General features: G+C 39.7%; 1 pseudogene; it reads right to left on the bottom strand.

Annotated features, from left to right (window-relative positions):
* Positions 1–6013: 6013 nt before the first annotated feature.
* Positions 6014–7587, bottom strand: LOC147883210 (uncharacterized; annotated as a pseudogene).
* Positions 7588–16743: the final 9156 nt, after the last annotated feature.

Raw genomic sequence — 16743 nt, 5'->3', positions numbered from 1 at the left:
ATCTCGCTCTTGAAGCAGTTATCCAAACCTTCCGTGACGTCTGTATCTCCCTAACTTTGGACCCTACTTCTCTATTAAAAAGCCTCTCACATCTCTTTTGGAAAGAATTCCGTTCTCTTTTTCCCCTCCTTAAAACCAAAAAGTCTCCTCTTGAAGACCAATGCTCATAACTAATCTTCTCCTCACTTACTAATCTCTTAGCTACAGGGCTCAAAGAGCTAAAAAAAGTCATCTCCCTGGAGGGTGAAAAATGACATTCCAGATTTTTTCTCAAATCTGGTAGTTTCCACCTCACTAAAAGTGATAATGTAAAATCCCTTTATCACTTTGATACTTTTCTAAGCTACAACCACCTTCTTCTTGATTCATGTGTTATTCAAGCTGGCTCTCATTGCTAGACCCAATGAAAAGGTATCCCCATGGGCTTCTCTTGTTCACCTCTTTGGTGCCACCTTTACCTCACTTCCTTCAAATTCAAGTTCATAAAGAAATTAGCACATCTTGGCCATTCCCAGTTCCTCCCCCTTTTTCTTCTTACCTTTAGGTATGTCAACGACATCTTCTTCATCAACAATCCCACCATTACTAATTTTCTTGACCCCTCTAGACATCTCAATGATGATGACCCTTTTACCATCTACCCACTTCACATCATCTCCCTCAAATGTAGCCTGACCTCCTCTTTTATTGACACCAACCAACATCTCATAGGACTTTCTTGCACCTTTTTAAACACTCACATCTCTCTTTCCCCCCTTTTTCTTGAAGATTTCTCTTCTACATTCGTTTGGAAGAAAAAACTCCTCAACTTTCCCACTGTCTCCCTTATTTGCTGCCATAGCAACCGACCTTTTTCATCCTCATACGAAGACTCCCTAACCTTCATTCTCCCTATTTTTTACTCATGTTTTGATGAATTTGAAAGCCTTTTTTAATATCTCTTTAGTTTTGACATTTGTAAAGACAATGGCTTCCTCCCCCACAGAATCATGAAAATTATTCACAACTACATTGCCTCAAACTCCTTTCCACATCTTAAATTAAATCTGCACACACTTCTTTCCCTTTTCGGGTAGACAGTAGGTCATCACACTCATACTGGGGCAAAGGCAAGTACACACACACGCACACACACACACACATGCACGCGCACATGCACGCACACACATACACTTCCTATCCCTTCCCCCCTTTTCTTTCACTTTTCCCTATCTCCCCCCCCCCTTCCCCTCCCCGCTGTCCCCATATTCACTTAACATTTTTTTAATATTTCTCCTAAATTTTTTGCTAAACTCCTTTCCCTAATTGCACTTTATTTTTCTATATCTCTTAAATTTTCCCATTTCTTTAAATTTTCCTAATTTTTTCCTTTTTCCTACCTATCTCTCCTCATTTTCCTAAATTCCCCCCAAAACAAACCTCTCCCTTTCCAAACTCTCCCCGCTACTATCCTAAATTGTCCTTTAAAATTTTACTATTTTAATTATCATGATATTCCTAAATCTTCCTTAGCTTTTTCCCAAAAATATTTTTCCTATTCTTCCACTAATTTCTCCTATTTTACCTTTTTCTCCCTATTTTCCCCCCCTTTTGTCCCCTATTTCTTTTGCCCCTATCTTCCCTATCTTCCCCTATTTCCCCCTTTTTCACCTATTTTTCCCTGTTTTTTCCTATTTTTACCTTCTTTCCCATATTGTTCCCTTATTCCTTCTAAAAATCCTATATACCCTTACCCCCACACCTTCCCTTTAATGTTTCCCTTAGTTAGGATTATCGCCCTTATATAGACTGAGAATATACATACTCCAAAAAAAAAAAGAGAATGGGGAGTGGAACTTCGTATATTTGTCAAAATTCGTAAAGCTTGTTAGTTTAAGAGAATTAAAAAATAAAAAGCATTATAGGTTATGTATACGTATAGGTGTCAAAATGCGTATAGTTTGAGAATTAAAAAATAAAAAATTAATAGTATGTGGGAGTACTTTAGTGTAAGGCAATAAGAAGGGCATGGATAATAAATGCGAGTGAAAAGGGATTCTAATGATCTAGTATACCACATGTAAAAGGGATTAGGGGGAGGGAAATACACCTACATTAGTTAAGAAAAATTTTAAAAGAATTTTGTCCAATGGTACAAGTATAATGAATTTTTATCATATGAAGTGCAGTCAATGCTTGAGGAGTCTACTATTATTACATTGTTTGTTTAAGAGGGAAAGAACCTTAAAAAGAAAACCAAAGTTATCAACATAGAGTTTAAACAAACCGATGTGGTGATCCCTGACCATACAACTAATAAGCTTAATAAGAATGGTCATTTAGGGGCTTATAGGTCACACAAAATTCTAGAACAAGGGGGAAGATTTATTTACTAGATTTTGAAATCATTTCTTAAAGTAAGCATAACCATCACTTACAATATTCCTAGAAAAGGGAAGCAAATTTTTATTACCAGAGTTCATAACTGAATCACCAGAGGTCCTGGAACAAGGGGGGTAGCTATATCTCTAGAGGATGATGTGCATGTGTGTGTATGTGGTTATGTGGTCGGTGGGATAAGTGTGTGTGTGTGTGTGTGTGTGTGTAGAGAATAAGTGATCTGAATATTGGTAATGTGTGTGTGTGTGTGCGTGTGTGTTAGGTCTATAGGAATCCACCCTGGGAACAGGTAGTGGTTCTGCAAATTGGTATCCAAATGTTAAATGCAATTTTGCATCAGAATGGAGTACGAAAGACATAGAGAGGCATAAAAACCCTTAGCATTTACACTCTCCATTTGGAGAGATGAAGAGCCAAGTGAGTACTGAAGGCATTGATCTTATTGGCAGCTGTACTGGAAACATACTCCAATGTCGGGGACTGTTACCTGCATCCATCCAAGAGAAGGTGATGTTAGAACATAGACATCCTCTAGCTTGGGACTACAGGTGTTATAGACCCCGACTGCTTGCTATTGCAGTCAAGATTACGAACCAGCAGTCATCCAAGAGATCTAGAAAATTTGTAGACTTGTAAAAGAAACTCTTAACTAAAGGTGCCAGGCTAGATTGCCCATAAAGAAGGATTGAACATAAAAATTGAACATCTCAAGTTGCAACATGACAACGAAAAGAATGATGAAATATAATGAGATGTTTCCAAAGACAAAGCATTCTCCATTCTTATTCATGAGACCAAACATGAATTCTTTGTCAAGTTATTTCTCATAAATGGATGAAATCATTGAGAATAAGAAGCATGTAAGGAAAAATAGTCACAATGAACATAGATTAGGATGGTAACCAGAATCGAAAGTCCAACAAACAATAAACCACACTCTCAACAGTATTAGTATTGGAAAATTCATCAACCCACGATTCCAACTTTCAAAAGTATAAGTATTAGAAACTACAAATGGAATTGCTACACTTTTCCACTTACATCATAAGAAGATTACATGATAGACTAGTTTAAGGGGAGCTATTTAAAATATGGTACAACAAAAGGGAAATTTTATAGAGGTAGGAAAGATATTAGGCCATAGTCTTCCATAGTTCCGGAAATTTCAACAACCATAAACCGTGATAGAGTTCCATAGCCAGGAACTACTGGTCATGCACACATTCAATGAACTAGAGAAAAGAGTTTGTAAATCCTTTCAGCTATCATATGAATATGCAAAGGCAGAGAGATTTTGTTGATAGGAAGAGATAACGATAGTACACTCAATGAAACTAGGGGTGTCGTCACAGACGTAGTATGCTAACAAGCCCATAGCCAACCAATTAGATAAAGCATAGCCGAGGGTAGCTGATAGAACCCACGATCCCATACTAATAAAAATCAAAGATCACTCGTGATACATCTCTAGTCAAATGTGCCAAGCCAAATTCGCATGCTTATGATAAGGAGAATAAACTAGACGAGCCTAGCCATATTCTCACACTCATGATACGGAGAATAAAGTAGATCAAGCTGCACTGGAATAACAAACTAGAAATCTCAAACCTGGTTTGTGGACGATATAGCATCCTCATGTAGGGAATTCTTGGCACCTTCCGGGCTTAACGAAAAATTCTCCAAGGAAGCATAGATGTGTGTAGCACTGCCTTGAGTCCTTTGAAGGAAGTAGGTTTCAGAGTAGGGCAGAAGGAGAGACATAGAAAACCATTCCTGATTTGCAGGGCTAGCGTAGTCCATCACAAAGTACTCTCCCAAAATCAAGCGTCATGAATCATTGTCTTTCCCAAGAAAGGGTTGGCTAAGCAAATAGCTGTGCAGCCAACTGCAAGAAGGAACCTTTTACACAGCATATGGAAGAGGAAAGGAAAAGGGGAGGAGAGAATGGATAGTCTTGCTGAGGAAGAGAGAGAGCGCTAGATATGAGAGGGAGATGCACCGTTTGTGAGAGTGGTAGTCAAGGGATAACACAGAAAGGTTGGAGCAGTCACCTATTGAAGACTCCGGGAGAAAGTTTGTAGGAGAGCTAAAAGGAAGGATAGGGTAGCGGTCCTCATCCTGCGCTCGTAGACAATAAGGAGGGACGAAGCGAGGAAGGAAGAGCTGAGCTTGCAAGCAAGAAGATGGGCAAGATTGGAGGAAACTAGGAAGGCTTGCAGAATATGGGAGCTAGGTGGAGAAAAGTCTCATGAGGAACATGGAGATGGAGAGCAGGGAGAAGAAGAGAAGTCGAAAGTTTGCAAAGGACCCAATAATAGGGACTATAGTCCTAGTGCCCCACAACCTGAGTTTGCAAGGGAATTCACTCCTTTCCAGTCCAATAATAAAGGAGCTTTGGCATCTTGCTATCTAATGTCAAATTGCAGCCAAGATTGTGAGCAACAAGAAGAAGGCCGAGAGCGGGGGCAGCTTCAATGTTTGACCTTACCTTAAAGACTAATGAAGCAAGGTGCTTACCATTAGAGTATTTTTAGGGTACCATTTGGAATTTAGCTTCCCCAACAGTAGTGCCAATAGGGGTACCGAGGGAGTACATACTAGTGACGAGATAGCCATTATGGCTTTTTGTCTCCATGCTACTATCCCTAGGTACATGCAAATCTCTAAAGAGGATCTCCTAGGTGGGTGTATTCAATTAACACTTCCTAAAGACAGTTCCACTAGATTCCAAGATCTAGGAAAGAGGCCTTCTCCTCAAAAAGGTGCACAAGGATTATAAACATAAAGTTAGAGATGCCCGCAAGGACATGGTATTCACCCATAAATCATGAAGATAGTGCATGTGGTGCTAGACCAAAAGCATGGTAAAATAGTAAAAACTCATAAGAAAAATAAGGCATTTAACACATACTCCCATAACCGAATGTATGTGCCAATCAGGTTAGGAATATAAGTGTGTGTATGTGTGTGTGTGTGTGTGTGTGTGTGTGTGTGTGTGTGTGCACGCGCGCGCGCGCGTGAGAGAGAGAGAGAGAGAGAGAGAGAGAGAGAGAGAGTAAATGTCCATGTGTGGGTGAGAAATATGGAGGTGTGTGCACAATAAGAGAAGAGTTAGAAAGTGGTAGTTGTACATGCGTAGAGACGAACACACAATCAAACATGTGTATGGAATTAGCATATGTCCATGTGTGTTCGCAAGGCAAACACACATATAAATGTGTTCACAAGTGTGTGTGTGTGTGTAGAGAGAGAGAGAGAGAGAGTTGTGTATGTTTTGAGAGCCGGCTTTGTTGTGTGAGGCACTAAGGGTTAATCAAGATCCAATTGGAAATTTTCATTAAAAGATTGAGATTTATAAACAAAGCTTGAAATTTTATATTTTGATATTAAAAGTGCTCTAAGATCTCACCTTGAGACCTGGCGGAGCAAGTCTCTAACCCGTCACTACTCGTTAAACCCAAAAGGATGTAAAAAGCTAGATTCCTTGATAGATAGATAGATATATATTAACGTATCTAAAAGGCCAAATGGCCTATGAGACAAAAACAGTTGATACATCTGCTAGTGTTGTCTCATCAAAGTGAACAACAAAATAAATAAGCTGAAAGCTGAGAGCTACTAAAGGTTCTTATAGTCAAAGGGACTGCAAGTGACCCAAAACTAATGAAATACCAAGCAAGTATTACTAAAAAGTACCAATTGATCAACATAGACAAAAAGCTAATCAATAGAAAGGTTGCACTCTTCTCATGTCAAAAATCCCAATCATGGGCAGCTCTACGATCTCATAACTCGGTGCCACACGTTTCCGGTGTTTGGCAATGATGGCACGGATCCGATGAAGATATGGGTGCTTGGCGCGAGGTCTTGGGGGCATGGGCCTCCGTGACCTGGATATGGCGATGGCTCGGTCCAAAATCACACCACTAGAGTGTGGCAATCTGCCTATGTGTGATAAGGTGGTGGTGGCACCAAGGATTTCTGATGGCGGGGAGGGCATAAAACTAGTTGAGGTGCTGGTAGTGAAGAAGTCTCTGAGTGTACTTTGTCTGGGTGGGGCTGGTCTCGGCTGTCTGTCTCCCAATAAAGTCTCTCTATGTCACTTGAGCTTTGATAAAAACAAACCCAAGCACTTTTTATCTTCATACTCCATCACCCTACGGAGCAAGCCAAATCCCTCTCTAAATAGACAGTGGTATCTTCCTTGGATTTCATAATATACCGTGCATCTACATATGTAATGGTCCTCTGTCTCCTCCTCTTGCTAGCATAACTGACATATCCAATCCTGAGGAGCTGTGTGGGTGTATCTCCCTATCTCTATCCTCAACTGATGTGATGAGGTTCAAATCTGGCCAATAATATTATGTAGCCCGTGAGATAGGTGTGTGTCCATGTATGCTGGCCTAGCTATAAGTTCATATGGAGATAAATGAAGAAAATGGCTCTGGTAGTGTGCCATCTTCTTCCTTAGGGGCTCATGTGGTCTAGTCCAGGTTCTCTCAGTCTCCAACTTGACAATATCAGCTCTAATGATCTTGTTTCGGTCATGGTGAGACAAGTCTAACAATCCAAACTGTATTGAAAGGGTGGGAGTGCATCCATTGTCAACTCATGCTCTACAAACCATCTCTGTAGCTAAGCATACTAGTACCATGTTTGACCCTTCTCTGCTAGCTGCCTGGATAATATCATAGCCAACCGTGCATATCTGGAGCTAGGTAGATCCCACAATCTATGTATGCAAGTTATTGCCTGGAACAGAGCCTCAGTCACTAGAGGAGCAGCTACTAATTCAGCACGTATTATCGGATGTGGTATAGATGACTTGCTCCAGATCATGCGGGCAATCAATGTCACTAATGGCCTCTCCCTCCTCCACTCAGTTGCACCCCCTACATTGGGGCCCCATATAGCTACACCATAAAATAGTGTGGGCACCACTAATGTCTCAAACAACCATAACTTTGTGCGTGGCTCTTGGAACTGTACATGTGCACATTGTCTCTCTAGTGCCCCCAAAGCTGCATAGCCTCTATCCAATATGGCATCAATTGCAGGTCTCAACAAAAATTGTGGACTAGAAAAGGTCACCCCGAGGTACACATTAGATTGTACTTGCTCTACTATCTCACCTTTGAAAGTGAATTGTTGTGCTGAGCGCATCACCCAAGCCTGTGTAGTATTAAAGACCATAACCTTGGTTTTCCCAAGGTTTACTGCTGTTAGATCCCTGTCCTCACAAAAAGCCTGTAGCACATCTAAATGCCTTTGTAATCCTTTCGGAGAATTTGCAATCAAAACTACATCATCTGCATAGAGTAGTATGGGTATCAACACTCCTGCTAGGCTGTGGCTCCGGGTCCTCCTATCCTATTGATATACTTTGAGAACTCATCAATGTATATGCCAAATAGTGTGGGAGAGAGAGGGCAACCCTGCTTCATGCCAATAGTACTCATAACTGCATCTAACAGCCCTCTAGGTGCTCTAACTCGGCCCATCACTGTCTCATACAAGGCATATATCCCCCACTGCATCTCATGTGGTACTTCAATATCCTATAGTCTTTGCATCAGCCTAGTCCGTGGGATTGTGTTAAAGGCTTTGCGAAAGTCTAGGAAGCAATAAAATATCCTTTTATGATGATGTTTGCCTTCCTCTATGAGTGCCCAGAGAAGTCAGGATGTGATCCAAAGTGGTATAACCTCGTGCCTGTCCTACCGCTCTGTGTCCATGCATTGATAGAGAATGAGAAAAATAAGAACATAATTAGCGAATCCCATACAGCCACCTCTTCACTAGTATTGCAAGATTATTGGCATCTCAACAACATAAAATCTTCATTTTTCCATCCTTGGTGCAGTTTAACATGAAATGCTAAATGGCATTTCGGTGCAAGAGCTCCATTTGGTCGAGGGTGATTTTTATTTCTTCAAAACTATGATATATACTTCTTGACAATGATGATACGGGGGTATTCAGGTTCACTGTCTGAACTCTCTTCATCATCCCCCCCCTTCCCCCACTCCAACATAGATACATATGAATTAGACCCCCACCTGCAAGTCTACTCTATCGTATACTAATGTCTGTCTGTTCCTTTGATTGGTAAATGCACTACCCTTTGTGCAAGTAAATGATGTTGCAGCTAGATAGCTCAACTCTTGGCCAAGATTTTTGATATGAAATAAAAAAGAATTGCCTATGTGGTAATCTCTTGGTTTTTCATGGTTAACAACAAGCTCTGTTATTGTTACAGAAATTGTATTTATGATATTTCTTGCTTTGGATATTATTTTATTTTTAGTCTTGGCAAAGTATTCCATAGGAGTGCACTCAATGCAATGAGGATGCTTTGTGTGGTTCAGTTGGGGACGTCGAACTAGCATGTGCTTTTCCAAGCTTGATGGATGGTATTATGGGTGATTCCATGTTAATACTAATGTCACTAGTGTTATTGGTGTTGTGTTTTATTATACATTGAGCACGGTTATATTGGGATCAGTTGATTCGGTGATTCATTTAATTGATTGTTAATAACTAATGTAATTGGTGGCTTGAGTACAAGTGATGGAACTAATGGCAAGGATTCAAGTTAGTCCGAGGGTACCAATTAAGGTGTCACACGGTGCATCTTATATGGCCATAGGCCAATTTTTATTTTCCTTAATACTATAAAGTTTAGGTATTTTTAGGGAAGTTATTGGGCCCAAAGAGGTTATGTAAAGCAAATCCCTTATTTTCGAAGAGAGGGATAATTTTGGCTCCTTAAGCTTTATTGAAATATTATAAATATCCTCTAGATGAGGAAGCCTGAGCCACTCATCTAGGGAGGGGAGATTGTATCCGATGTGCTTGTCCCTATCATTGGGTGGATATCTTCTTCATATCCAATAGATTAAGTGGTGCTTTTTGTGGAAGAGTTATCTTTGGGTTTTAGTGGTATCAAAGCCTAGGCTATGCTTCAAGGTTTGTTGGGAAATCAAAGAAGGGGCATCCTTACGCACGGATTTCAAGAAAATCTTAAAGAAGGGACCTCATTCTTCCAATGATTATATACAATACCATCGTTGCGATTCGGCCATGGTCTTTGTGTGCAGTCTGCACTGTGTTGTCGGCCTTCTTTTTGCCCGTGCATACTAGTCATGATGTTGTCTCTTTTAATTCTTTGCCCACGCCTTGCAGTGAGCACACAGTCACCCTTTTGAGCCATTCCTATAACTCTTAATCTCTAGCTCTCTCTGTATCTCAACGTGCACGCTCGCCATTTCTTCACTACACAGCCTCCAATTACTCTGTGCCTCTAGCTCACATTTTAGGTTTCTACATCTCTGAATCTTTGCACACCTGCAAGCGAACCAACAGTCTAATTAAGCTTGCACATCAGGTTGACAGTGACTTTTCCCATGCCTAGCAGTCAGCCCAACAAGGAATAGATCATGGTGCAGCATGATGGGAAAAGCCTTTGATTTTAAAGTTTGACCATCTTTTGACCAAGACCTTTAAATCATAAGGCTAATTTTCTTTTTATAAAGAGGCTTTATACCCCTCTCAAAAAGAGCCTTAATCCAAAGACTTACCCAAGGTATCTGGAAGAAGAAAAGAAGGTCCCTTTAAGGAAATTCTCAAAGAAGATTTTCAGCAACACGTAAAGTACGAGGCCACTCCATCAATGTACTTTTCTCAACAAAGGTGAAAAGCACAGCCAAATCTGAAAGCTCAAATCAAGAAGGGGATTTGGATCCACCAAGTCACTGAGCAATTAATTGGAGAGTGTTTGAACACAAAGGTGACATCACTAGCTACATATCTTCGCTCTAGCTCTTTTCCTTCTAATCAAGAGTGAGATGAGTGAATTCTTTTTGCCTTATATCTCATACTCAGTAATGTTCGCAATCCGTTCCTTGATCATACACTCTAATTACATCTTTCATCCACTCGTATTCTCATACAATTAGTATCCTTAATTATCTCTGCTCTAGTTTATTGAAATTTATTGTATCATCATGGGGGATTAACCACAACCACCCATGCTCCAAGAGCAATTAGACACACTTCAGGCACAGTTGGCATATGAGCGTGAGAATAGGAAGAGATTGGAAAAGAAGGTCAATGGTAAAAAAAGGAAAAGGCATTCATCTAACGATGAGTCATCTGATGATGAGTCTGAAAATGATCCTATTATTAGAACAGTCAGGGCTACATTGAAAGCACTGAATTTGAAAAAGGGTAATAAGATAAGTAGAAAAGCCTTCACATTTTAAAATTTTGATGAAAAGAACATGCACGCACTGTCTTGTCTTGAATCAGTTAGTTAGATTATTATTTTTCAGGGGGGAAATTCTTTGAAAAAGACAAAATCAAATGTGCCACAAATCATTTAGTCCAACGTGCCCCACTTCATTGGAATGTCACTAAGCACAGTAAAAGACGACAAAAAACCTAGAAGTTTTTTCAGAGAACCATTTGACTTCGAAGGAGAATCTATTTTCTGAGGAACAAAACCAGATTTAGATTCTTGGCATTTTTGGCACTTCAATACATAATCTTGGACGTCCTTACCTATTCCAGGCCAAAAGAATTGTCTTTTCAGAAGCACATATGTCTTCTGAATTCCCGGGTGTCTAGCACTCGGACTATCATGACATTCAAAAAGGATTTGGCGCCTAATGTCATTATCATCCGGGACACATACTCTACCCTTGTAGATTAGATAGCCATCTTCAATAGTATATTTTCTCCACTTGAGTCCTTTATCACCAACCTATGGTGTGTCGCCATTTCCATGTGACTCCTCAGTGAAAGCCTCTTGATTAGTTGGATCCCTATTTTTAATTACTTTCCATATTTCAGAGAAGTGAGGATCAAACTCACATTTCCCTTTTAAGGACTCTAGGAAATCATTTTGAAATTGAGTAAAACTCAATTCATTAACAATCGGCATTCAGCTAAGAGAGTCTGCTACCACATTAAACTTCCCTTTCCTATATGTCAATTGTATATCAAACTCTTGCATTAACTCAGCCCATCTAGCTTTTCTACCTTTAAGCTCTAGCTGATTACAAATCCATTCTGTTGGGCACGATCTATCTTTTTGCTTTCAAAAGCCACTAGTCGACCTTTTTGTATAAGTACTTCCCCAACAGCAAAATCACTGGCATCTATCTCAACCATGAATGGTTCATTGGGATCCACTACTTTTAAGATAGGAGCTGCCGCTATAGCTACCTTTAATTTTTCAAAACTTCTATTTTGAGGTTCATCCCATATGAAGGTGCTTCCCTTCCCCTTAAGCTGGTCTGTCATCGAAATAGCAATCTTAGCGTAATTTTGGATGAATCTCCTATAGAATCCTGACAAACCTAAGAATATCTGTAATTCTTCTAGATTTGTAGGATGTGGCCATTCTAATATTGCCCTTACTTTCTTAGGATCCATACGAACCCCTTCTTGGGATATTATATGTCCCAAGTATTTCACTTCTTTTGCAAAGAATTCACATTTGGATTCTTTTGCAAAGAGTGAATTATTTCTAAGTAGTTGGAACACTTTTCACAAATGTTCCAAATGCTTTTCCTTGGTTTTATTATAAATAAGGATATCGTCTAGAAATACTACAGCAAATTTCCCTAGATATGGCCTTAAGACACTATTCATAAGTGTCATGAAAGTTGCTGGAGCATTTGTTAATCCAAATGGCATTACTGTAAATTGATAATGCCCATACCTAGTACGAAATGATGTCTTAGGCACATCCTCTTCCCTAATTCGTACTTGGTAATATCCTGATCTTAAATCAATTTTAGTAAAGTATTTTGCCCCTTGCAATTGATCAAAGAGCTCATCAATGCGAGGCATAGGATACTTGTTTTTTATGGTGATTTTATTTAGTGCTCGGTATTCTGAAAATTTACGTCTTTATAATGACCACTCCAAAAAGGGATGATATGATTAGGGAGGTCGAGGAAAGGGCTAGAAAGGGAAAAGCAATAGTTGGAGAGGAAATACATGAGGAGATACAAACTAAAATGCAAGAGGATAATGTGGAAATGGAGGATATTGATTATGGTGATTATGGAATTCCGTATGCAGAATTCACTAAACTTGAAACTCAAACGCAAAATATAGAAACACAGTTAGGGGTTATCAGTGAAACACTAAAGACCCTAGTTGAAGCTATAACTAAGATAGCTGATTCTCAATCGGTATCTATTACTGAAAAATCACCAATTCCTCCTAATCAAGCTGACAGGTCTACCTCTCGACTTAGAGAAACCTCGAACATCCTTAAGAACTTAAAATTGCCAATTTTCAATGGGGAAGAAAAGGAGCGTAATAAAGATGCAATTAATACGTTCTTGCAAAAATGGCAAGACTTCCATCAACTCAAGCATACTCCTCCTGAAAATCAAGTCATGGAAGCAAGTCTTTCCCTTGGAAATAAAGCCTATAAATGGTGGATGAGCCTCAGGGAGAGTGATAAAATTCCTAGATATTGGACTGAGTTTGAACAAGCCTTCCTAAAATGGTTTTTACCAAAAAATGAATTAGAAAGAGCGTGGGAGGCTTGGGACAATTGTATTATGGGTAAAAACACTCTAGTCCAGTACATAACGAATTATAGGGAGGCAATCCTTAAGCTGAAGGGAATTGATGAATTCCAAAAGATAAGGGGTTTCGTGAGAGGTCTCAAAGACACTTATAAGGTTGAGGTGAAAAGAAATTCACCAAAAACCTTTGAGGAAGCCATTAAGTATGCCCAAATATACGATGATACGATGGGAAAATTTAGAGTCGGAACTTCAGAGCAAATGAGTTTTGTTCCAAAGCTCAATAAATGCTCCAATTTGAAAAGGAAGGGGCACTTTAAGAAGGAGGTTCCTCATGCACCACCTAAGAAACCTCAAACACTAAGAGTGATGGTCGATGATAGTGCAGCACATAATTTCTTAAACTACTCGTTAGTTAAGAAATTAAAATTGCCTGAGCCCATAAATATGTGGTCTCTTTGGCGAAGGGCAGTGATAAAAAAGTTTGGGACACCATGATATATGGTGTAGAGATGGATATTCAAGGCTATTAGGATGCCTTGGATTTCCAAATCATGCATCTCGACCAAATAGATGTAGTGCTTAGTCGAGATGCATGATCCAATAGAATCTAGTCCCCATTTCTAAAAAGGTCCCAAGGGGAGAATTTGTTAATGGGGCATCCTATCACTGTCAAGTGGTCTATCATCTCTTTGACATGGCAAACATTCTTTGGCCCAATTATGAGCATCTTTTAAAATAGTAGGCAACCATAAACCAGCTTGCAAAATCTTCTTACCTATAATGTCTTCAGAAAAGTGTCCTCCTACTAGTCCTCCATGGGCTTCAGCTAGGATAGCTTTCTGCTCATGACCTTGCATACATCTTCTGATTACCTGGTCAATTCCTCTTCTATACAAAACATAGACAATGACCAGGAAAGGTTTGCTCTGTAAAACAAGTTTCTTTCTCTGATCCCTAGTTAACGTTTCAAGGATCAAACCATCAGTAAGAAAGAACAACATTTTATCATACCAATTTTGTGGTTCTTCAATTCTTACCATGAAAATGTCTGCATTAGGAAGTTCATCTGGTATAATTCTTGGAGCTTCTCCTAATAGCAACCTACAACAATGGTATGTTTCTTTGCAGGCCTATGCACAATGCTATAGTCAAACTCCTGCAATAATAGCATCCATCTTGCCAATCTTCCTATTAATGGCAGTTTATTCACTAAGTAAATGAGAGCTTGATGATCTACATGAAAATGCACTTTGTTGCCCAATAAATAATGTCGAAATTTGTGCAATGCCTAGATCATTCCAAGTGCTTCCCTCTCTATGACTGCATAATTCTTTTCATGCTTTGTTAAGATCCTATTGGCATAGTAAACTGGTATGAACCACTTAGGTGTTTTTTGCTGCGTGCATAAGCAAAGCACTGCACGTACTGCTGCATCAGAAGCATCAACAAAAACCTCAAATCGGAGAGTCCAGTCAGGGGGTTGTAGTATGAATGAAGAGGATGTGGACTACTTTTTTATTAGCCCTTCTCCTTTAGTGCTAGCCTTTGTCATGGCTGAGTCTACCCTTGACCTCTAGAGTGCCAACAAAAAACTCAGTATGAAGACCTTTGTATAAATGGATGCCCATGGGATTTTTATGTGTGAGAATATATGTTTATACTATGGTCTACACTACACCCACCATTGGGAGCTGATGATGTCAATGAGGATGTCATATAGCTAGTCCCTAATATGTGTGATGAAGTCCATGGTTTTCAAGCTTTGAGTGACTATCATGAGATTGAAACTGCACACTGTGTTGTATTTTTAGAGGGTAAGTTTGGGTACGTTGTTGGATTCATCTAGATATATGTTTTGGATGTATTAGTGGACATATAAATTTCACCTTATGTGGTTTTCATCCATGTTGTGGCTTGTCGATATTGGTATAAATTCTTTCTATCTTAAATGGTGTGTTGCCCTATGAGCTAGATTGTCTAAGTATTTCTTTACTTAGATGCTTGTTTGAGAGAGACTAAAAGGAAATTGTATAGTCTTCACAAGTAGTCGTAGCTTGAATGAAGAGAATGTGGACTACTTTTTGATTATCCTTCTCCTTTAATGCTAGCCTTTGTCATGGCTAAGTCTACCCTTGACCTCTGGAGTGCCGACAAAAACTCAGTATGAAGATCTTTGTATAAATAGATGCTCAAGTATGTGTGGGTGTATGGATTTTTATGTGTGACAGCATATGTTTACACTATGGTCTACGTCCATCATTGGGTGTTGATGACATCAATGGGGATGAGTAGCTAGTCCCTGCTATGCGTGATGGAGTTTATGGTTTTCAACCTTATGAGTGACTATCATGAGATTGAAACTACACTATGTGTTGTGTTTTCAGAGGATGAGTTAGGCCACATTTTTGGATTTGTCTAGATATAGGTTATTCTATGAACAACCTATAAAATCAATTTTTTTGTTGAGCTATGGGTGTCCTAAAATGCAATTCAGGTGGAGTGCAAATTAGGTAGCGTTAGCACTAAAAGTGTAAACCAAATGCTATTCTAAGCCCAATTCGTGTTCTTTGTGACATATTGTACTTATTTGGGTGAGTGATCTCATGCTAAGCAAACCACACAACTTAAGTAAAGTAGTAAAGAAGGACTTTAAAGTGGGTACTAGAGGACTTTGTTGACCCTAGGGCTTGAAGACTGATGTATGTAGCTCGTGCTTGACTCGTCCGTGGATTGGGGCTTAAAATGGGGCCACGGCATATGATAAGAATCCTACTGAAGGGTTCTACTAATCTACAAGATGCACTTGATATCAAGTCCAGGGTGTCACAATGCACCCAAGTGCAAGGTGCGCATCACATTCCATCCTCCTTAACTTGGTAGTAGATGCATCACCTCCAAATAGCCTGCCAAATCTATGGGAACTCTTGGAAGAAGCCTTGTTCTGACCATACCACCTCATGGGTACCTTGATATTAGAACTTGGTATGGGAATCCCGACGGCATCCTAACCCATGTTTCCACTTGCAAAGGAGTATTTGCTCTAGATCAATGGCTTTTAAGTCATCAATCACTTTGGCTGGCTCATCTGAAACATTGGTGAGTGCTAGTCCAATGTTTGTCTTCAACCACAAGACATGAAAGACATTATGCATGGTCCAACTGTCTGGTAAGTTCACCTTCATGGAGATGCCATTTTCTTATTGATAGGGAAGGTCCAAAACTCCTGAGGGAAAGCTTGGGGGATTGCTTGGCTGCTTGCTTCAACCTCTGCTTGATAACGCATGTATATACCTGTTCACCTTCTTTGAACGTGATATCTCTTCGGGACTTTTTCGCCTAGCGGATGTATGCTTCATCCCAAAAGTTTGACTTTGGTCTTCATTGTGTACTTTCAAGGAATGGAATATAAGCTCTCTTTTCTCTCATTCTTTTGCATTGAGTTTCTTTGTTCTTTCTAGTGAGTTATCTTGTGATTTCCACTACTCCCTTGATCCCATCTCCCTCCCTCATGCTCTCTTCTCCCTTCTCTCTCCCTCTCCCCAATCTTTCCCTCTCCTCATGGAATCGCTTACACATGATCCGGTAGATGCTTGGGTGACACAAGTGGGTGGTTTGTGCATATGCAACTCCCACAAGGAGTTGTTCAAGAGTAGAAGCTTCGACGGATCCCCACGACACGTGAATCACTGCCTTATAATTTGTGTGTAATCTATTGAATTATTAATTTTCTCTAGAGTTTACTTGGGCAATGTATATGTTTCAGGATAACACCAATGCGGTGGTTTGTTTCTATTATCACATGGGTCAA

The sequence above is a fragment of the Dipteris shenzhenensis genome, chromosome 28 (assembly GCF_047967505.1).
Source record: "Dipteris shenzhenensis isolate YYH24624 ecotype China chromosome 28, Dip_SZ_1.0, whole genome shotgun sequence".
Classification (NCBI taxonomy): domain Eukaryota; kingdom Viridiplantae; phylum Streptophyta; class Polypodiopsida; order Gleicheniales; family Dipteridaceae; genus Dipteris; species Dipteris shenzhenensis.
Note: the sequence above shows the minus strand (reverse complement) of the source record. Positions and strands in the feature narration are given on the sequence as shown.